At 41.5% G+C, this 23312-nt stretch overlaps 1 protein-coding gene and 1 pseudogene across 3 annotated transcripts in view; one reads left to right on the top strand and one right to left on the bottom strand.

The window, feature by feature from the left end:
• The window catches only part of LOC131925151 (contactin-associated protein like 5-1-like), an 898625-nt gene that overhangs the window by 856766 nt on the left and 18547 nt on the right, over positions 1-23312 (bottom strand). The window lies entirely within an intron of this gene.
• Positions 12710-13200, top strand: LOC131925154 (probable ribosome biogenesis protein RLP24; annotated as a pseudogene).

Here is a 23312-nt window from a genome sequence, read left to right as displayed (position 1 = left end):
TGATAGTACCAACAACTTTCTGATTTTATTTGCAGCCCATTCCACAAGATAGAACATAAAAAAGGTGCTTTGTGGTAAAAGTCATCTGGGATCTACACCAGGTAGAAGTACACTCCAGAAGTAATAATGACACAGAGAAGGGACCCCAGAGATCTGATGAGCTGACTTGCCTCCACGTGGAAGATGATGACCACAAGAGCCACACTCAGCTGCCATCAATCAAAGGGAATGTCGTGACTTTAATAATGATTTTCAGATGGAATAAAATTCATCATTAGATTAAGCATGCAAATTCTGATCTCCAAATATTGTAGTGTGAAAAGAGGCTGCCCTGGATCTGAACAATTAGGAACATTTTCAAAAACAAAGCCTGCCTTTGTCTTTGCTCCAGGATAAAGAGGAATCACGAGGGTTAAAAAGAATAATTCCAGAGAATGAGTGAGGCTCCTTACAATTCTCTGTACAGTGTGGGTAGAATGAACTATGAACTGCTGTCCTTTTCCTACATGGACTCCTGTCCCACCCTGGCATTCCCAGGTGCCAAGCACATGCATATACATATACACACCTCAAAATAGCCCACATATATTCAAACACACATATATACATATATGCATGTGTAAAATATATACATGCTTATACACATCTATGCATATGTGTATGCATGGCTACATCTGCAGGCCTGTGCACACACACATACAAATAAGAACATATATTTACATCCATTCATACACATGTACACATGCATATCCTCACACACATACACACAAGGACTAAAGCCCTCCACATACTCCTATTACAGTCCCGTGGAGGGAGGCAGAAAACAGCAGGGAGAATGTCCTCTGTCTGATTATGTGCAGGATATTTTGGAATTCTACCTCAAGAGTATATCCACTTACTGTTAATAGCTTTAGAAAGTATTTCTTAATTTGAATCCAAACCAGACTGCAAATATATTGTTCTGGTTTTTGCTTTATAAAGCAGATGGACTTTAAGCCGATGAATCTCCAGGCAGAGGCTAGAATTAGTATCAATTCTGCGAACTCAATTGGCTTTTTTAAACTCTGATTTGTAGCCATCTTGGATTTGAACTGTGGATCCAGCATGGCAGACTGAGAAGCCAGCCCTGAGAGGAGGTGGCTGCTGCTTAGTGCTCACGTGTCTACTTGCTTCTCAGTACCTCCTTTCTAACAGTGTTCATAACTGAGATCCTTGTGTTATTGCAATCAGAGTGTGTGTGTGTGTGTGTGTGTGTGTGTGTGTGTGTGTGTGTGAGAGAGAGAGAGAGAGACAGAGACAGAGACAGAGACAGAGACAGAGACAGAGAGAGACAGAAAGGGAGGGAGAGAGAGAGCACACATGTTGGGGGTACTGGTCAGAGACACCATGACCTACTGAAACAAGGTATCTTCTGGCATTAGAGAATATCAGATCAAGCAAAGGCAGGGTTCTTATAGCTGTAGACACTGAAAGATGTTGGTTAGCTTAGAAGTTCAAGTACAGGACTAAAGGAACCCTGAATCAGAGCACGGGTGAGGCACATGCCCTTTGTTGTCTTCTGAGACACTGCTCTCTTCAATTTTGGTCCATATGTTTTGATAGGTTGTTTCTTAAGTGTTGTTGAAATATGACAGTGGTGAAATCTGTAAATTTGAGTACTGGAAAGGTGCTTGTAGTTTATACAGGAGAACGGCAGTGGGAAATCAAACTGGGTTCCTAAATTCATCATCTCTTCATCTAATGGTATCATAGTTTTACCCTTAGTCCACATGTCTCCTGCCATGATTCTGAGTCTGACATCCCTGTGACTGCAAAATGAAAACCTCTCTTCACCTTCAACCTTTTCTTTTTGCTGGATCCTACTTGGAAATCAAAGTACTCCTTTCTAAGACCCTCTTTTTGAGTCTCATATCTCTTCTTTTATGTTGTATTTTCTTTTGCTTTAGAGACAAAGACATAGAACCATTCACATCAGGGCACCTTCATTGTAACTCTTGTCTTCATTATCTTCTTGGATATGAGAGCACCAAATTTTCATTCACTTGACTTTCCAGGATGGCAGTCTGTGACACAGAGGAGCACAGGCTTCCTGAACTCATAGATGTCAGTCTGAAATCAACCTTATCTTAGACATACATAATTGGGTAATGCATCTTTTTTATGACTCAACATCTTGTTCTGTATGACTGGAATGCCTATTTCTATAATGTCATCATGCTGGGGCTATAAAATGGATGGTACCACCCATAAATTGGGACACAGTACTCAACTGAGCACATTGGCTGTGTGTCATCTGCTGTCTTAATGGAACATGCACATTACAGTCAAGTTCCATCTTGTAGTTTACTTTGCTCTTGCTTTCCCTATTTTTCTTCCTGTATCTCATTGTGGTTAATTTTTTTTCATGTTTCTAGTTTTTGTCCAAGATTCTGAAACTTTTTCTTTCTTTCTTTCTTTCTTTCTTTCTTTCTTTCTTTCTTTCTTTCTTTCTTTCTTCCTATCTGCCTATCCATTTCTCCTTCCTTCCCTCTCCCTTTACTCTTTTTGATATTCTTTACGTAGACTCTCATATTACATAATATTGACTAAATAATAATTCATTAATTCCCATGTACAATAGTGTTATCCTAAGTTCCATTCCAAGAACTAGTGTCACCATTTAAAAGAATTGCAGACACACAAGCCCATCTGAGCTCCTCCATTCAAGCCAGGTCCCTGACTTGTTGCCTTGTTCTGTGTCATCTTATTGTGCAGCAGCACCATTTCCCACAGGTTGTACCTGATTCTTCTTAATTCTTTGTTTCTTATATTCATTAAATTAGCAAATTCATTTTCAATCCTTACATCTATCACCACTTACTCTAATGCAGCAATATCTTGCTAAGGAGCTACTCTGTCTTCTTTTTTGGATGTTCAAATCAATTTACAATCTGTTTCACCAGAATTATGAGAATGAAGCTTTAAATGGAAAAGGTAACCAACTCTTCAAGTTAAAATCCTCCCAAAAGGGCCTGCTCAGCCACTGTCATTTAAGATTGTGACCCTGGACACTAAGTGAAAGACCCCAGAGACTTGACTTAGCTGAAAAGGTGTGGGATGACTCATCCCTGACAGGCTTGTGAGCCAGCCAGCCCAAACGAGAAAAAAAAAAGATACTTTCTGAGAGCCAACTGGGGTCTGCCTAAGGGCCTTAGCAACAACAGCTGAAACATGATCTGGACATGACCTGGATCAATGAGAGGCAGCCATGTCACACCAGCAGATGCATATTCATCAGACCTCCCTGCTGTGGATGATTGATAAATTTATTGATAAATAAATCACTGATTGGCCAGTAGCCCAGCAGGAAGTATAAGCAGGACTAACAGAGAGGAGAATTGAGAGAACAGGAAGATAGGGGGAGACACTGCCAGCTGCCGCCAGGACAAGGAAGATGTAAGGTACCGGTAAGCCACAAGCCACATGGCAAAGCATAGATTAATAGAAATGGGTTAATTTAAGATATAAGAACAGTTAACAAGAAGCCTGAGCCATTAGGCAAAACAGTTTAAATAATATAAGCGTCTGTGTGTTTATTTTATAAGTGGGCTGTGTGTTTATTTTATAAGTGGACTGCCAGGGCTTGATGGGACCCAGAGAGAAATTCTTCAGCTACACTTCCCCCCAGGATAGGGTGGAGGGTATATAATTCTTGCCTCTTCCTGAATAAACTGAGCTTGTTGTTTCGACATTCTCCCAGAGTCTGTGTCATTGATTCTGTACCTACTTGACCCTCTCCCCAAAGGGAATAACAGCACAGGACCCTGCCACAAAAAGGTTGACTTTTAGATATCATCTCAAGACTCTTTCAAAATACCTGGGTGAGTGATATATGTATAACTCCAAGTAGAGAAATCTAACTGCAAAATAAAGACCAAATTTCATGAACTACAATCTATCTTCATCAGCTTGCTTGCCTCATTGAACCCTTTTCTGGTGATACTAGTTACTTTTCTTGCTGAGCCAACATACCCAACAGACTGCAATAATGGTTGAAAGAGTTATTCATGGCAGGGGCATCATGTTGGTGCAAGTATGAGGAAGCTGATCATATTCCTCCACAGTTAGAAAGCAGAGAGATGATTGGTGAATCTCAGTTCACATTCACTTTTTTATTCACATTGAAATTCTGTCCCACAGGCTATTTTAACCTACTTTCAGAGTGAGTTCCTACTTCAATTAACTAAATATAGAAAATCTTTCACAGGTATCAGAGGTCTGTGTCCCTGGTGATTCTAGATCCTATCAAGTTGACAATCAGTATTGATTCTCATACTAACTACCTTGCCTTATGACTTCCATGGATATCCTTCTTCTCTTCTTTCATCTGCCTATGCTTCTAAAAACAATGTGTGCCCATTTCTTTCCTAGGAAGACACTAGAACTCTGACCTCACTACCCTTCACTCTGAGCTAGATCCAGTACCAGGCTTTCCTATGTTCAAGGCATTGGGCTACTCTTTTGTCTTCAAGCACATCTGTGAATGTATCTGTCTATTTGATCATTTCCTGTTCATCCTCAAATCCTAGTTGCTGAATGACTCATAAAAATAAAATTGTGGAACATATTATGTGCTCAAATATTATTTCACTAATTCCTTCTATTTAAATTAACACATGTGCTAGCTGTCTGCTATCAGTTCTGTGGGCCAGATCCTGCCCATCAATAGTCTTGTGAGTTTCAGAGATCACACATCCCTACACATGAGCTTACCATTTTCATCTTCATTCCTTCTGTTTCTTTTTGCTTAGTTTTGACAGTTATTTGTTTGTTGTGTGTGTTCATGCCTGTTTGTATGTGTGTGAGTCTTTAGGACTTCTGCTGTAGTTGGTTGGTACCCATGACTCTCTAAGGCTTGGCACATGAGAGTAGCTTAGAAAGAATTTTATTTTTGTTTGATCAGGGAGGCCTCTTTTATATTTCTTGGCCTTGTTGAATTATAATTGATGCTTTGACAGAGCTCAAAGCAGAATTTCTAGCTCAGAGGCACCTGAATGCACCTGCTATAGCAGAAATCTATCCACTGAGAAGAAATCTGTCATGACTGATCAGGCAATGCTGGCCCCAATCAAGAAAGCATAAATGAGTTTCTTTGCTCCAAAAGTTTGCCTGAGCCACAGTAGTTTGGAAGGCTGCTGGAGGCTGCCAATGTACCTGGTAAAAATAGGTAGGTTTTGTGTATGAAATTGCTCAGGTACACCCAAGCAGCTCCTTCTATTGTCCACAGAAAAGCCTGTGCTTACATCTGAGAGGCTGAACTATTGAAAAGGCCTCTCTAAAACCTTGACCTTAAGGACTTGAAAACTTGACCCTGAAGTAGAGTATTGTGAGAACACGTATGCATGGACTGGCTTCAAGGACCTGTACAAGTATTTAAAAGGTTCCGGCTGGAAGAGAGCAAAGAGCATAGTATTTGACACAGGGATGACTTCAGTTTAGTTTCTCTTTCTGCCACTTATTGCTCCAGAAGTCTGAATATAAAAATTAGAAATGATAAACCACAGTTCAGAGCCATGGGATAAATTAGAGAACCTTCACAACTGTGTTTGTTAAGAAGTCATCATTCTCCCATATTTAGACACAAATATAATCTGATTTAAAATACATTTAAAATGTTCCTGAAAAGTATACCTTCTAATTGTACCAGGTAGAGATACTCACCACTCATGTTTGGCTCCTATGATACAAGCAATAAAACTGCTTCTTGGGAGGGAACTTAGGCCTGGTGCAGCAATTATGGTGAAAGCCTGTAGCCTGAGAGGACACAGCCCTAGAGGAGAATCTATTGCTGTTGTTTTTCTAAATGGATGTGGTGGCAAACTGCCTCCTAAATGCTCATGATTATGTTCATAGATTAGCACCACTCTCAGCCTTCAGCTTTAGGGCAGCTTCTGCGGTAGACAGCTGCTAATATATATAACTCATACATGGTTAAAGTGTGGAGACTATGTGAGTATGGGTGTGCAGAACTAAATGAGGCATGTATGTCACCACCACCACCCACAAGGCTTGGAAAATATCACAGAGAAGGAACTGAAAACAGTTTGAGAGTCATAGGTGAGGGTGAGTTCTGTTTTCTGGATGTGGCAGAACTTTTACACTCATGAACTCACTGCAGGAGTACTTATCTGTACAGGACTGGACCTGGCATCTTCTCATCATGGCTCATGGCCAACCCCTTACTAAGACACTATGGGCAGTGAATAGGCACAGGGGAGGGTGTCATTTTCTTCAGTGGACAACTGACAAGTAATCCTTGCTCCGTAACTTCCCACTCAAAATTATACAAGCAGCCTTCATAAACTCAATGAGTCACTAAAAGACATCAGTGAAGAGCTATGGGAAGGGGACTTGTTAGGAGGAAAATTTCAGTGTGAAAGAGGACATATGAAAAATTGGTGGGATGCTAGAATGACCAAAATTGAGTCTATAAATGTACGGAATACCAAATAATTTAGAAAAGAAAAAAATACAGCTCTCTTATTGGGAAGAATGGATTGTCATTTTATATATTGTTTGCTGATGACTTTCTCAGGTCACAAACTACGTGTCACATTTGTGTGAATGGGAACCCAGCATTCCAGTTCGAGCAGTTTTTTTACAAATGCATGACCTTAGAAACAAGAAAACACGGCATTGGAAGACATAATGGGGGATCATTAGGTATAGAATCCTCTGGGTTCTATCCCCCAAATTTGAGCCTCACATATCTGGAAAACTGTTCCTTTGTCTTTTCTAGCCTGCATTGTGTTGCTTCATTCAATGCCTCATCCTCCAGTTTCAGGACAGCAACACTGGGCTGTGTCCTCTGCTTCTCTTCCCTCTCCCTCTTCATTTTAGGCAATCTGTTGTGTTTTTAGTGTGAAATGTCCCTGCAAGCTCATGTGTTTGTGTAACTGGTCACCAGCCCATCATCCTGTTTGGGAGGAAGAATCTTGCTGAAGGGCATGGTTGACTGGGCTGGGCTTACAGGCTCTAGAGCCTGGCTCCACTTCCTGTTCACTCTCTGCTCCCTGACTATAGAAGAATGTGGATACAGCCTCCTGTTCCTGCTACCAAGCATTCCCCACCCCTGGAAGAGTCAGCCAAAATAAATTCTCTCTCCTCAAATAACCTTTGTTGGGTATTTTAAGCCAAGAAAGTAACTAAGGCTTCCATTTTCCATTTTATTGGGCCATATACATAACCTATTCCTCTCCTGTCTCAATAGCAATCTCACTTCCCATTCCCCACATTCCCCACATTCCCTACATTCCCCACAGTTTCTGCTACCATAAGTACTTGTGGGTGGTACCATTTTGGTTGTCATCTCTCTGCCTGCTACAAATACAAACTGCAGGATATATAAGATTCAACTATTAAATATTGATATGTATATACAAGACTGAATAGAGCAAAGTAATAAATACTCAATAATAATATTATTAAATATGTGTGAATATCTCATTAGTTATATGCAATTTGTCTATCACAAGCAAGAAAGCACCTGGTCCCAGTCATGATTTATAGGACATTATGTAGCTACTGAAGAACAATAAGATCGGTCATAGCAGAAAGGCTAGTGGTAACTACTGGGTCTATCCAGGAAATGCTGTCGAGCACTGAGTATCCATCAGCACCTTCATCTTACCAGCAGTCTATAGCATAGACATCACTAGTATCCCAACTCAGCCCACAGGGTGGTAGAGATAGAGACAGGCTGAGTATTTTACCAAGTCTCACACCTTAATTCCCACCAATGCAGGCTATCTTTTATATATAACTTGATAAATGAATGTCTGTCTAGATAAAAAGGTGAATGATAAAGAATGAATAGGTGAATGAAAGTGTTTTTAAAGCCACTAAGCATCATACATGCGAACAGAATGCCAGCTGTTTGTCTAAGAGCAGTGGGTAGAGGCAAACCTGAGGATTTCTTTTGGTTTTTGTTGTTGTTGTTTTGTTTTTGAAGACAGGATTTCTCTGTAGTTTTGGTGCCTGTCCTGGTTCTCGCTCTATAGGCCAGGCTGGCCTCGAACTCACAGAGATCTGCCTGCTTCTGCCAAGTGCTGGGATTAAAGGCGTGTGCCACCACCGCCCAGCAAACCTGAGCAGTTCTAAGAATATTTGCATTAGTAGAGCATGAAGGCACAGGGCACACACCTTCTTTTGTTGTAGTTTTGGCTTTGTTGTCATTGTTTTTTTTTTTCTTTCTCTTCTTTTGTTAAAGTTAGATTTATTGTATCTCAGGCTTGCCTTAAACTCACTATGTAGTCAAGGATGACCTTGAATTCCTGATCTTTCTGCCTCTACCTTCTGAGAGATAAGGATTATAGACATGCACCACCATGGTTTATTCAGGCCTGGGGATAAAACCCAGAGTATTCTAAATGCAAGGCAAGCATGCTACCAACTGAGGTACATCCCCCGACCTTTTTAAAAGTTTTTTGACGAATCATTCAAGGAAGCCCGGGGTAGCCTTGAACTCACTATGTAGCCAAGAATGACTTGCAGCCTCTATTTCTGAAGTTCTGGAATTGTATAGATTCATAGACAATACCTAGCTCTAAGACCTTCTTTTAAAAAAGCAGCAATCCCTCATTAGAAATCTTCAAATACATTTCCACTGAAGCAAGAATGGGACTGTGCAGTCAGACTGCTCAGAGTTACCAGGGAGAGCAACTCATTTCAAGCTGACCGAAGAGCTGATGGGCTCAGCCAATGCTAGTTTTTAAGCCTTGTCTGGATGGACCCCATGAAAGCTCTGGCCCAACAAACCCATTGAGATGTCTTCTCCCATGGAGATCTGGGACACTTTCCCCTTTACAGGCTCTCCTGTAATGATGTGCTCTTCTTCTTTTAAGAAGGATCTTCTCAGAAGCCAGGAAAACCCAGACTTAGATGAGTATGGGTTTTATCTTCCAACCTTCCTTACCATAAGAATAAAACAAAGCTTCACTTTTTTCTTTTTATTACATTTACCCCCAAAAGGTGGGGATTATTTTCTAAATCAGAGAAGCATCTATCACTTAACACATTTTTTTTGTGTGAATGTAATTGAATCTTTCAAAATTTAATTTTGTCATTGAATGATGTATCAGTAATATTCTGGGTTTGTATGTAATTGGCAACTGGTATTTATTAGTTTACATTTCCTCAGTGTGCTTCTCTCTTAATTACAAAGGCTCTCTTACTAGAACAGAGACATTCAAAACCACCCTCTCACCTCCTGCTGTGCACACAGTGTGGAAATGCCTGGTCTCTTCACGACATGGCATTAATTCATCCCCTGACTTTAAGCTAGATCACTCAGACAAAAGTCCTGACTGAAGTATGAAAGCCTCTATCATAGGATTCACTCAGCAAGAACTCCATGCCAATTGAATAGCTTTTTGTTTTAAACAGAGGAGATAAACAAACATGATTAAAATATAGTTGACTGCTAGTTTCAATGTGAAATGTCTTGTACAGGCTGCATGTTTGAACACTTAGTCTCCAGTTGATGGTGCTGTTTGGGAAGATGGTGAACCTTTGAGGAAGTGGAGTCTCAACGGAGGAAGTGAGTCACTAGAGGCGGGACTTGAGGGTTTCTAACCCAGCCCCACTTCCTCCTCTCTTTTAACTTAACCCACTTCCTCCTCTCTTTTAACTTAACCCCCAGTTACTGGACCTGACTCTACACTAAGTGTTAACACAGATCATGCCATTTGACCCTTAAAGTCATCCATGACATAGGTTATTGCACCCTGTATTTTTTCCTCCCAGGGAAAGAGAGACTCAGAAAAGCCAATGCCACTTGAGCTTGTAACCAGTGAGGCTGCAGCTGCAGTGGAAACATGATTGTGCCTGGGTTTCCAGGGCCTGTCTCCTCTCTGTCAAATGCCTTGCCTAGACAGGAGGGACTTTGTGTCTTGATGCTGGTGGCTTCACTGACTGCAGCTAACATGCATGTGTAAGTGTTCAATTTGTATCAAGGGAACCAGATCCAAGAACAGAGCATGGCAAGATTCATTGAGTTTCTTGTTCCACCGATGAATTTTGGTTGTGCTTTACCCCACTCAAATGTTTACCCGGAAATTTACATTTCACTGATCAGTATGCAGGTCTATTCTGGAGTGTCTCTCAATGCAGCCTTGTCAGATGAATCGGTTATGGTCAGTTCTCAAACTCCTGTTCGACCTTTTCTGGTGAACAAGCCATGAGGACAAAGAGATGGTTTTAGAGCAATGTAGTCAGTTCAGTGGTCAAGGTTTCCAAAAGAAGGTAGGAGCACACAGATCAGGGACGTCTAGACCAGCCTGCAAGGGTAACTAAGAAGTCAGCCAGGCAAGACATCACTGACATGGACTAAGCAGGGGAAAGGTATAAACAAAGGAAGGCATAGACACCTGAACATGAGAAGAAGGGGCAGGGACTGCCAAGAGTTGTGAGCAGGGGCTCTGGAGAGGGCCCAGTATGTAAAGTACTTGCTGTGCAAGTATGAGGACATGCTTTTTGTATAGATCCACTGCGCTCATGTAGAAACCTGGGTGTAGTGCCAACTCCTGCAGCCATAGCACTAGGGGAAAAGGTAAGTGGTTCCTAAGGGCTCATTGGCCAACTAGTCTATCTGACACAGTGAGGTTCAGTGAGAGTTTCGAATGATTCTGTCTCCAAAAATGAGGTGTATCCTGCATATGCATGGTATATATGCACTCACTGACACCCACAAATACACAGAATAGGTAAATGAATAATTAAATCTTAAAAAAATAAGCAGGGAAAGAGATTGAGGAAGATATCCTGAAACCAATCTCTGGCTTCCAATATTCATTCACTGCTGAGTACACCTTTGCACACGTGTGTGTAACACACACACACACAAATAAAATAATTAACAAGAATTCTGAGCAATTATAACATGAAGTACAGCTTTAAGAAGGAGAGCTGAGTCCAGAGAGACCAGCTAGAATTGGGGCAGTGAGGTTGTAGCATGCTTCATAAAGGGTAAAGATGTGAGCTGAGCAGGCGCACATTTTACAGAGCTCATTCTGTCATGAGGTGGGAGGTACAATAAGAAGTAGGAGGTGATTGCTCCCACAAGCCTAGTGATCTCCAGTCCCTCAAGAGAGCCAAGGGATTATTAATAATTACTGAGTGGAAACTTTGGAATGGAAATCTATAAAATGCTAAAAATTCTGCACTGTAAAAATGCTTGCATTAATTTCTACTTCCTGTCTGCTATGAAGACCAAAACCTTTGCTAGAGAGAGAGAATAAAATCAATGTCCAGGCTCCCTCGGATTCCTTCATTACTGGTGTTGCGTCTTGCTACTTCTTATATTAGTGTTCTCCTATCTGCAACCTTGATATCTGTTTACGTATGATGGTTTCAGGTTAGAGTTTATCAACAGTTTGTAATGGATATTGCTTTTTTAAAAGATTTGTTTTGTTCAATTTATGTGAATGCATGTGTGCCTGTGACTGTGTATATGGGCCTATGTAACTGTATTCACACATGTGTGTTCAAGTGTGCCCCAGAGGCCAACTAAAGGTGTTGATCCCTTGTAGTTGGGGTTCCAGGTTTTTGTGAGCTACCTGCTGTGAGTGCTGGAAACTGAACTCCAGTACACATGATGAAGAAGTAAGTGCTCTTGACTACCAAGCCATCTCTCCAGGCTCTCCAGTTGCTTTTTCTACTAATTCTTGCTTTGAGTAAAGTATCCCAGTGAACTACCACAGTGATTTCCAGCATCATTTCCTCCTGATTTATGCTACCTGAATGTGCTTTCCTGACAGGGATGGGTCCTGGGCATCTCTGTCACCAATCCAAGGTAAGATATTTCCAGAAGGTTAAAGCAAGTACCACAACATCTGTATTGATCTGAATTTTATCTCTATTGAATAAAATCACTAAAATTTGTCTTTTACAATTTTTCTGTTTTTGGAGTTTTCCTTATTCTGCTTTTCTAATATTTCATAATTTCTGTGTTTTATGACAGTATTAGTCTAGAATAGATGGAGGCAGATAGGGAACTTAGGGAGGAAGAGGTCCTCCATTCTAGTCTGAGAAGTTTTGTTCTACTTCTTATATCAAGGAAAAGACCTAAGAGAGGATCTGTATTGCTATGCAGCCCCAGCTAACCTCAAATTCTTGATCCTTCTGTCTCCACATCTGAATATTGGGGTCACAGATGTGGAGGGTCAGCTTAGTGCTGTTGAGTATGTGTCTAGCAGAGAAACTGGTACTTTACTAGACTTTCACCCAAGCTCTATAGAGTGCATGTTACAGTCACTTAGAGGATGAAGGGATGGACTAGGAGAGTGCATGCAGATGGTTTGTTCTAGAATCCAGCTCAAATGTTGCAAGCCCTGAGTCAATACACTGTCACAGCTCATGCTTCCTTGCTCTGTGGTATCATTTAGTATTAACATTAGCTTTAGCTTCCTGAGCAGCAGAGAGGTCATTAAGATATGTTGACAAGGTTTCTTGGTTTTGTAAGAGTCCATGTCAAATGCCATTTTAAATGTCCATAATCAACTTCAGGCAGTATTGGGGATATTCACATCAGTGAACTTCTGATTGGCTGGCAGCAGCCAGGAGGCATGTTTCTGTTGGCATGTTCTTCTGGAAGTAAACACTAGAGCCAAGAACATGGGTGCGATGGTTGATCTTGGTAGTCAATTAAGAGACATGCCCCGGCAGAGTCAACATGAGGATCGAGAAATGTTACTTCTGTTCCGGGCCGATCTACCCAGGCCACGGCATGATGTGCGTCCGCAACGACTGAAGGTGTTCCTATTCTGCAAATCCAAGTGTCATGAAAACTTCAAGAAGAAGTGGAACTCACGCAAGGTCAGGTGGACTAAAGTGTTCCGGAAAGCAGCTGGCAAGGAGCTCACTGTGGACAACTCATTTGAATTTGAAAAACGTAGAAATGAACCTGTGAAATACCAGCAATAGCTCTGGAGTAAAACCATTGATGCAATGAAGAGGGCTGAAGAGATCAAGCAGAAACGCCAGGCTAAGTTTATAATGAACAGGTTGAAGAAAAACAAAGAGCTACAGAAGGTTCAGGACATCGAAGAAGTCAAGCAGAGCATCCATCTTATCCGGGCTCCTCTTGCAGGCAAAGGAAAGCAGCTGGAAGAAAAAACGGTCCAGCAGTTGCAGGAGGATGTGGACATGGAAGATGCTTCCTAATGATACTTCCTGCAACCATTCCTGGGCACACTGGAAACCAGTGGAGACTGTCGATCCCTTAGTTACTGATTGGTTATGTAAGGTCCCTCAGACAAAGGTGATTCACGAGCTTCCCTCTTATATTGCAGCCTGTAGAAGCATCCATTGTGGGTGTTAGATCTCAGCTCAATGTTCTGCTTCACTGTGCTATGCTCACATAAATACAAAGGTTTGTGTGTAGATGAAGGCATGAACTCTGGGCATATCATGGTTTGAGTTGTTGCTTAATGGCACCAGGCAACATTTTTGTGCTGTCTTGCTAGTGTGAAATCTGTCACGATGTATTATTTTCCTTGCACTAGGATAGTCTGTTCATTAGGGTCATTGAAGCAGAGGTCACAACAAGGAACTAACCGTTCTCAGGACAACCTCAGTCTCTTGCTTTGCTTTAGTCTCCTTAGTAGCTTCTTAGAGTTGCATGCTGGCCGCATACAATGCTACAAGGCCGCTGAATTAGGCTGGGCTGTCTGCCCCGCTTCAGCCATTCCAATAGGTGGCCTGTGAGGAGGGGAGTGGGACGTGGTTGAATAAACTTTGCTGGAACGGTACCTTCTTACTGCTTTGGAGAATGCTCAATTCCAAGTTGTGACTTCTGGCCCAACACCCCTACCCCCAATTCTCTCCAGCCCAGCAATGGTCTAGAAGCAGAAGAATCTTGGTACTTTTAAAAATTTATTATATGGTTTTCTTTTTCGGTTTTTTGAGACAGGGTCTCTCATATTCTGTAGCTCTGGCTGTCTTGGAACTCACTCTGTAGACCAGGTTGCCTTGAACTCACAGAGATCCACCTGCCTCTGCCTTCTGAGTGCTGGGATTAAAGGCATGCACCATCACACCCAGCATTTTTTATTTTCGTAAAGAAAAAAATAAATAATTGTTTTTGGAAAATAGAATTTATGGATAGAATGTTGCCTATTATTTGTACATAAATAAAACCATTTCTAAAGTAAAAAAAAAAAAAAAAAAAAAAAAAAGACATGCCCCTGGGTGGTTCTGGGAGGGTATTTAGAGGAAAGATTAACTGAGGTGGTAGGATTCTCCCTCCCATAGAGTAAGTAGCTCCTTTCCATATCAATCCAGATTAGGAGGAAATCTTAGAGGATAGCAGTGTTTACATCTGCCTGCCTCCACTCCCTACTGGAGTGAACGGCTATCTGCCCTTCCTCCCTGATGTAAGAACCCAGCCTTTTAAGCCTTCCAACATCAATTGAATACCAGTCTCCAGGAATCTTTCAGACCTTCAGCACCAGATTGGGACTGCTGAGGCATCCAGACTCGTGTACTGAGGAGTTAATCAGTTATAAACTTCTCTAGTATGCAGATGGCAACTGTTGGACTACCCAGACCACATGATGTAAGCCAATCCAATTAGTCTCTCTTGGTTTCTCTGCCTTTCTGTGTGTATCTCTGTGTGGGTGTGTCTCTCTCTGTCTGTCTCTGTCTCTGCCTCTGTCTGTCTCTCTCTTTCTGTGTGTGTGTGTGTGTGTGTGTGTGTGTGTGTGTGTGTGTGTGTTTGCGAGAGAGTGCATTCATTCATTCTATTGGTTTGTCTAAAGAAACCTGACAGTTCAAATGTGTGTGGGAAAAACAATTGAAAACCTCCTTGTCTATACTCTAGATAGATACTAGAAAGAGATCTTTGCCTTAGATTTTAAGCTAGAGAAGAAATGAACTTTAGGTCAATGCTTACATATGAAGGAATAATTTTATTTCATTTTTGAGAGCTCTGTGCTCATTTGAGAAGAAATTGAAAGCAAGCTTGGTATTATTGAACCTCATACTGTGGCAGGTGTCCATATGAGCTACAACCAGGGAGACACTGTTACAGGCCATTCTCTCTTCTCCTAACCACCTCAACTCTTAATGACACCAGATTATGGGGATGGCTGGGTGTGTGTTCTTTTAGGTTTTAGGATGAATGCTTAACGAGAGAATTCTCCACATGTCCTGAATTAAGCACTGTGGCTGTTCTGCCAATGCCTATTCCATTCGGAGCTAACCGACTTTGAAGACTTTGAAGGGAATGTGTGTACACAGGCCCTCCTCCTTTACCTCAGGAGGTGCTCAGCCCTTGCAGGTGCCCTGCTTAGCACATGAGAACTGCAACCAATACTACAAGAAATCGGAATTCAGCTGGAAGGACTCAGAGTGCAGTGTTATATCCTGGAATCAACTTAGCTCCCACTGGGCCAGAGGCCCCACATGGAGGACAAATTACAGAGTCAACTCAGGAGGAGAGTTGGAGGAAAAAAGGCCCTGGAGGATTTGAGTTCAGGGAAGCCCTGCCAGCAAAGAGCTATCAACTCTTGTTACTTCTTTACTGTTACTATTTTGGGTAATACTAGTGATTGGACCATATGGCTCTGGCATGCTAGTCAAGTGCTCTACTAGGGAGCTGCACCCTGCCCTTGGGTTTTTACTTTTTTTGTAACTTCTAAATTTTTATTTTTATATACCTGTATTCACCTGAGAGAAAGAGAGAGAGAAACTACAAAGTCTGTGGTTTTACCAAGTAAAGGAGGTCTTAGGAACTAACACTGGAAAATCAAAACCCTTGCAGGTCAGTGTGTCTCAGACGAGTTAAACAGAACAGTGTTCCTAACAGATGAGTTGTGTGGCCAAGTCAACAAGGCCCTCCTTACTTCTCCCTGGGCTTTGGACATTATCTCTTGCTTATTAGTCAATTGCCTTGAAGGAGTTCAGAGGTCCTAAATTCCACCTTTAGCTCCTTAACAGAAAGCTGGGCATGGTGGTGCTTGCAATCCCTGCTCCGGAGAGGCAGATCTCTGGGGCTTGCTGGCTACAAGTTCACTTGTCTGGCCTCCAGGTACACACACACACACACACACACACACACACACACACACACACACAAAGTCTTTGATAAATAAAGGCACTTTAAACCATCCATAATGGTTTACATTATTAGACACCATATATTCATGGCCTCTACCATTTACTATGAGCTTTGTAAGTAGAAATATATGTGGTTAACCCTTTCATCTTAGTGAATCAAGTTAAAGGGAAGCATAAAAGGCTATCTAAAAAGAAATAAAACTTTTTAAGAAAAAAAAAGAGCTAAACTGAATTTGTAACTGTAATATTGGGCTCTGTAGAGCTGCTATGGCCACGATACCTGCATCACTCTTCCCCACAGAGATATTGACAAGCACCCTGCTTTGACTCTTCGACTAACAGACTTCTAGGTGCATGAATTTCTCACCCTTAGAAGTGAGTGTATATTGCAAAGGTATTGGTAGCCACACATCCTGCTCCTCACTACCTGCTCTGCCTCTCAAGAAGAAGTGGAAAGTCTGGCTGCATGCCCCTACTGTGAAGACTCCCTTCCTCATGGGGTGATCAGAGGAGACACTGACTCTTCAGAGTTCCAGTCATGCTCTCGTCTCTCTGTCCATGGCAATAAAAACTCTACTAATAAACTTCTTAACTACGAGCAATCCACCTAAGTCTTCCTCTATATTCCACACACACAGCCTTTCGGTAATCTTTTCAACATACTGCTACAGCAGGACACAAATAATCTCTGTGAACAATTGAAGAAAGTTGGAGTTAACCCTTAGACTTCCATGGACTAACTCATAGATAAAATCAGAAACAAGTTTTAATACCTTAATTCTCAGGTATTAATTCATCAATAAGAACCATTTAGGCTCTTTTCGAGGCTTTACTAAATGCAGAGACAAAGAAAAGAATGTCCATAAAACAACACAGGTGTATTCATTTGCCACAAATACCCACAAGAAATATGACAGATAATTTACATCTGTCTACTGGTAAACATTGTGTGGAGAGGTTTATCATCTTTTAGTCCTAAGGCTAGTCATTTTTCTACCACCTCTGGAAAATGTTCCTCTACTGTAATGTGCCACCAGTTAGATGAACCACTGATGATAGATAAGAGTTGATTGTTTCTTCATGGGATAATCTGCTGGGGACAGAGTAGAGCTGAGTGTACAACAAGAAAACCAGTAACAGACTGAAGCATGCATTAGAATGAAGGCAAAACACTGACAGAGAAGCATTTCAGTAGTTTAAGAATGACCAGGACTGGAGGACTGAACTGAGTGTGTAAGAGCACTTGCTACACATACATGAGAACTGGAATTCAAATTGCCAGTCCTACAAGGAAAAGACAGGTGTGGTCCTTCCAATGCCTGAATGACTCAATGCCCCAGCACTGTGAGGGATAAACATAGAAAGACCTAGTTCCAGGTACAGTGAGAGACCCTGACTCAATTGAATAAGACAGAATGTGACAGAGTAGGACATTTAGTCCAGGAATGACCTTGTTGGTTCTGGCCTCTAGTCATCCACCAGGCAGATGTTGGCACACTATCCACACACAATAAGAACAACACATAAGCAATGCATGGAAATATGAGCCTAAAAGGGGAGAGAGGACCTACCTGGCAGAATAATTCACATTTCTGAAGATTTATGTTTTATATCCTTTAGAAGTGAGCTTTTTGCCCTAACAAAGGACACAAGTGAAACTGGAAACCATGAGATGTGAAATGCACACACACACACACACACACACACACACACACACACACACACACAAAGTCTATGTGGACATAGCATTAACACTTGACTTTCATCAACCATTGTATGACTGCTGGGGTGAATTTCAACACAAGGACATGTTAGATGTAGTTTATGTGAAGTCTTATTACATTTGGAAGGGTCATATGATAGTGAAACAGGTCAAAGCCAAATTTTGTACATATCAGTGACAACCTTTGGTGAGATGTCAGTACCATGTCAGCTGCAGTCTTTCCGCTGTTTACAAGTCCCTCCATCTGCTGCTGTGACAGAACACCCAACAAAAGCAACATAAATAAGGAAGACCTTATTTTGGCTCACAATTCAAGGGTGTGGTCCAATCTACACAGACTGGTCACATTGCATCAGCATTCAGGAAGAAGAAAGACATGACTACTGATTTTCAATTCATTTTATCATTTTTATTATTTTTTATTTAATGGACCCAAGAACACACAGTGGTGTTGCCCAGATGTCTTAGTGACTTTGTATTGTCGTAAAGAAACATTATGACCAAGGGACTTTATCAAAGAAAGCATTTAATTTGGAATCTCACCATTCCAAGGTGTTAGAGTCATGAGCATCATAGTGTGGAGCATGACAGCAGATAGACAGGTATAATCCTGGAGCAGCAGCTGAGAGCTTACTTCTGTTTCACAGGCAGGAGGGATAGATAGAAAAGAGAGGGGGCACTGACTGGATATTTTGTGGGCTTTTAAAACCTCCAAATCTTCAGTGAAGCCACACTTTGGTTTATTTGTTTGTTTTGTTTGAGACAAAGTTCTTGAACTCAAAGAGATCTGCCTGCCTCTGCCTCCCAGTGCAGGGATTAAAGGAGTGAACCACCATTGCAAGACCATACTTAGTAATCCTTCCCAAAAGTTCCACCAACGGTGGATCAAGTATCCAAATATATGAGCCTATGAGGGACATTCTCATTCAAACCACCACAACACATTTATACTGGGTCTTCCCATTTCGCTTAACCCAGTCTAGAAATCCCCTCACAGAGATGCCCAAAGGTAGCTTCTTGGGTGAGTCTATACCCCATCCGTTGGGCCCCATAAGGCCCAGGCGTGAGGCCCAATGCAACTTCCAAGCCTAGCTGAGTTTGGCGACCTGTCTTCGGCCGTGACTTCTGCAGATGAGTGACTCAGCTCTACCTGACCTAGAATCGCCTCTGCCTAGTAACTGCTGAGATGGCATCATCTCCTTGGCCTGCAATTCTCACCCCATTCCTCTGTCACCCCAACCTGTGTAAGTCCACTCCTGATACAATAAAATGAGTTCCTGCTTTGACAAGACTCCTGGCTCAAATGTGCTTCTCTATGGTAGACAGTGGAGGTCTGGGCCTTAAACACTCACCATCCTGCTCAGCCCCAGGGAGATACCAGCTGGACCGGTCCTGCCTCCACCCAACCTGTTGACCAGACCAACACCCATCAAGTTGTTAATCAATAGAAGTGACTACAACTGTCAAATGAGAATCCTAACACCGACCTTCACATTGAAAACTGGAAAGGAAACTTCAGGACCAGACAGCTGGAGGTGACTTTGCTCCTTTCCAGATTCATGACTCTAAGCAAACGACTTCACCTCTCTGTGCCTGCCTCTGTTTCCTTTCCGTAAACTGGAAATCAAAATGCATTTGACTACAGTTACTCTGAAGATCAATGTGCTGAAAGAGCCATGGCTAACTTCAGGTGGCTTAGACTTCTTCTAAGTGTCACCGACATGCTGGCTCTAAGTGGGTATTTTTTCCTAGCCCTGCTGTTGCTTTCAAGTCAGAAGCAGTCAGTCTTTACCTCATAGTGGAGGCTGAGGACAGAGGATTTAAGTAAGCTGATTCCTCAAAGCTTAGGTTAAGGATTCTTGAAATTTCAGTATCAAATAAATCTCTTACAAGTGGAGATATTAAAAGTCTTTTCAGTACTCACTTAATTAAAAAGAATTCTGAAGTCAAAAGTCCCCATCTTGCTATTCACTTTCATGTTGCAGTCACTCAGACTGGGTTCTCTTTCCATTATATAAGGTGTGGATTACTCAGGGAATGTCGACACCCCAGTGGAGCTTGTGATATTACAAAATCCCGGTGCATTTATCATTAGGTTGGCCCCTACATATTAACACCCGCTTGGCTCCTTTTCTTGTAGGAAATGTGCCCTATCCTGTAACCTAACCTGACAGAACCATGATCAGTTAATTGCTAGGGTACATGATATTTGACGGGAAAATGGATCCTTCAGCCGTCTCTCTTCTTATACAGTGGGGATGATCAAAGCTTACTGCCTTCTCAGTAGGTGGCAGCTGTTTCAGGTGGATATTCAGAGATTTGCAAATTCTAGATATTAAGCTGCTCTTTCCTGTCCTTTCCTCTTTTGTGAAGGAGTAGTGGTAGTGATGGAGGAAAGGACAAAGAGATGGGCTGTGAATAATTTCTTGTGAAAATCTCTTCTCTTTATAATAAAATGGTTCATCCCTATTAATTTCAGATTGTTTTCAACTTGCATACTTGGCCACTGGCAAAATGGTGACATATTTAAAGTTCCCCTTTCTCTGTCCTTGTCTTTCATATTTCGTAAGAATGTTCCCTTCGGGGGGTTCTTTCTCACCCCCATTCAGCTCCCAGGAGTGCAACCCACCCTGTCAGGAGCTGACAAAGAACATACTGCTCTACGAGAAGAAGACAGTGCCTGTTCTCCCAGAGGACATTCAGGGTAATGAGATGCTCAGAGCCTTTCCCTCTTAGTCTATTACTTGGTCGTGGGTGTATTTTCTAAATCAGATGAAATATAAAGAAATTTATCCTGGACAATATCACAGATGCACACATACATACAATAACTTTTGTGCACTTTCAGGGAACTCTGGACACCACTTAAACACAGAAGAGAAATATTTAACAGTCCTACTGGAGCTGATGAGATGACTCTGTGGTTAAGATTGCTTGTAACCATCAACACTTGATTTCTGATCTAAACACCCACGTAACATGTCAAATATGGTCTCCCACATTTTATTTGTTTATATGTTTATGACTGTTTGGCCTGCATGTATGTATATGAAGTATGTTTGTGCCTGGTGCTTTTGGAGACCAGAAGAGGGTTTCATATCCCCTGGAACTACAGTTACAGATGGTTGTTCACCTTCTTCTGGGTTCCCTGGAAGAGCAGCAAGTGCTCTTAACTGCTGACCATCCCTCCAGTCACTTTTGTCAGGCATTTCTTCATATCAGGAAGATAAACAACTAGTTCAGTTCCCAAACATAGACTGCCAGTCATAAGGATTGCACCAATGTTGGTATAAGACTATAAAGAAAGGTGACTATTGATAATATTTGCTCATGCAATGTGCTTTGTCAAAGAGCATTAGGAGATAAGATGAATATAAATATCATATCACTCTACGTTCCAACACTATTGACTAGCCTGTCTTAATAGACAAAATGTTTAAAGAAATATACATTAAAAGAGAGGACAGAAGATTATGGGAATGCAAGCCTTATAGTATGAAACATAGTCATGATTTATTCAGAGGTTTGATATGTTGCTTTTCCAAATACTGAGTTCTAGTTTAAAACTGTCACTCAAAATATGTGTGGAGTAAATGCAATTTTCTCTAATCAAGGAGGAATGACATTCAAAATCTGTTGGCAGGCCAGACACAAGCTGGGGTGTAGAACATTTCTACTGGTTGATGATGCATCATTATCAGTATTAAATTTCAGACTAACCACTTAGCAGATGCGTGGACTTTAACACTCTCTCTAGGCTCCCTACATTTACTTTTTCATCTATAGAGCAGAACAAAAGATGTTAGCCACATTGTTTGTTTTGATGCACTTTTAGCTTTAAAGATCACACTGTCATATAATATTTGATGTTTGTATGTGTCTATGCATATGAAGGTGCATACTTGTGTGCATGCTTGTATGTGCAAGTGGACATGTGTGGAAGTGCATGTACATGTATATGCATGAGGAGGCCAGAGGACATCTGGTGTTGTTCTCAGACACCAAGAAATTTTGACATTTTATTGTATTTACATAAAATTTTAATGAAAAGAAGAATAGAGGCCAATAAGAGATAACATACATTTAGGAGCTTAAAGATGTACCTGGATTAGTCAGGCTTTTGGAGTTGTTTATTTATTTATTTACTGTTCACATTTATGGGTGTTTTGTATGCATGGGCGTCTGTGCAATGTATGTACGCATTGCCTGCAGAGGACCACAGAGGGCATCAGGTTCTCTGGAACTGGAGTTATGACAGTCATAAGACTTTACGTGGGTGTTGGGAATTAGGGTGCTGGGTCACAGGTCCCCAGCTACTGTTCTTAAATGCTGAACCATCTCTCTAGCTCCAGGCTTTGGAGGTTTACAGAAAGGCCACAGTACTTAGGCTAGAGAAGAAGAGACTAAAACTAGCTTGTGGGAGATAGTCTGTGTTGACAGAGGTAAGAGTCACACAGCTTTCAATTTAAGAAAACCACCATATGCATTTCTTAAGATATGGAGTACAAGCAAGAGTAGATGTTTGTACGTACCCATGGAAGGTCTGTTACTGAAAAGGGGAGGTGGAAGAGGGAGAGATACTGGCCAATGTGGCTCTGTGGTGATGCTTGTTGAATGGACTTTTTTACTTCAACATTTAGATCGTATTTTGTGTGTGTGTTTGTGTGTATCTGTGAATATGAGTATATTTACTTGTGTGTGTTCATGTGTGAAGGAATGAGTGTATGTGTAGGCATATTCAAATGTGGTGTGTGTGTGTGTGTGTGTGTGTGTGTGTGTGTGTGTGTGTGTGTGTGTATGCCTGCATGTGGGAGCCTGAAGTCAACTTTAGGTGTCACTACTCAGGCACCATCCACTTTTTAATTTTTTTTAATATTTTGAGGCAAAGTCTTTTACTGTCCTTGAACTTGCCGTGTAGGCTGGGTTAGCTGTTCACAAAGCCCCAGAAATTCACTTAATTCAGTCTCCCAAGAGCTTTAGTTACAGGTGTGTTACACTGTGCTCTGCTTTTCTTTTGCTTTATCTTTATCCTGAAGATTGGAATCAACCAAGATGTTTTGTAAACTGAACACAGCCCACTGCATCTTCTTTCCAGCACGGCTTCCTCTGTACCTGCCACATTGTTTCTTCTGTGTTTGATAAGAACCAACCAGGTTGCACTGTCTTCTATACATCACATTCCATATCTGTAACTTTGACAAAGTAGAATAAAAACGAAACGAGAGAACATGTTCATGGGAAGTTTAAGGGGAAGAAGATATGGAAAAACAAAGACAACCAAGGAACAAGATTGAGATAGGCATAGTAGCTAGTTACTCATAAGTGTTTGTAGAAGCTTCATAATGAAGAGGCAGGTGGCTTGGTTAAAGTTCAGAGGAGAGATCTGGTGGTCCCAGATGTATTCTTGGGTGCTCTGGAGAAAAGGGTGTCTTATTAATGAAGGATACTGTAATGGAATTCGTCTCTGAGGTCATATTTCTACAGTCAAGAAGTT

The sequence above is a fragment of the Peromyscus eremicus genome, chromosome 15 (assembly GCF_949786415.1).
Source record: "Peromyscus eremicus chromosome 15, PerEre_H2_v1, whole genome shotgun sequence".
Taxonomy (NCBI): domain Eukaryota; kingdom Metazoa; phylum Chordata; class Mammalia; order Rodentia; family Cricetidae; genus Peromyscus; species Peromyscus eremicus.
The sequence above is the reverse complement of the archived record's forward strand: the minus strand, read 5'-3'. Positions and strand labels throughout refer to the sequence as shown.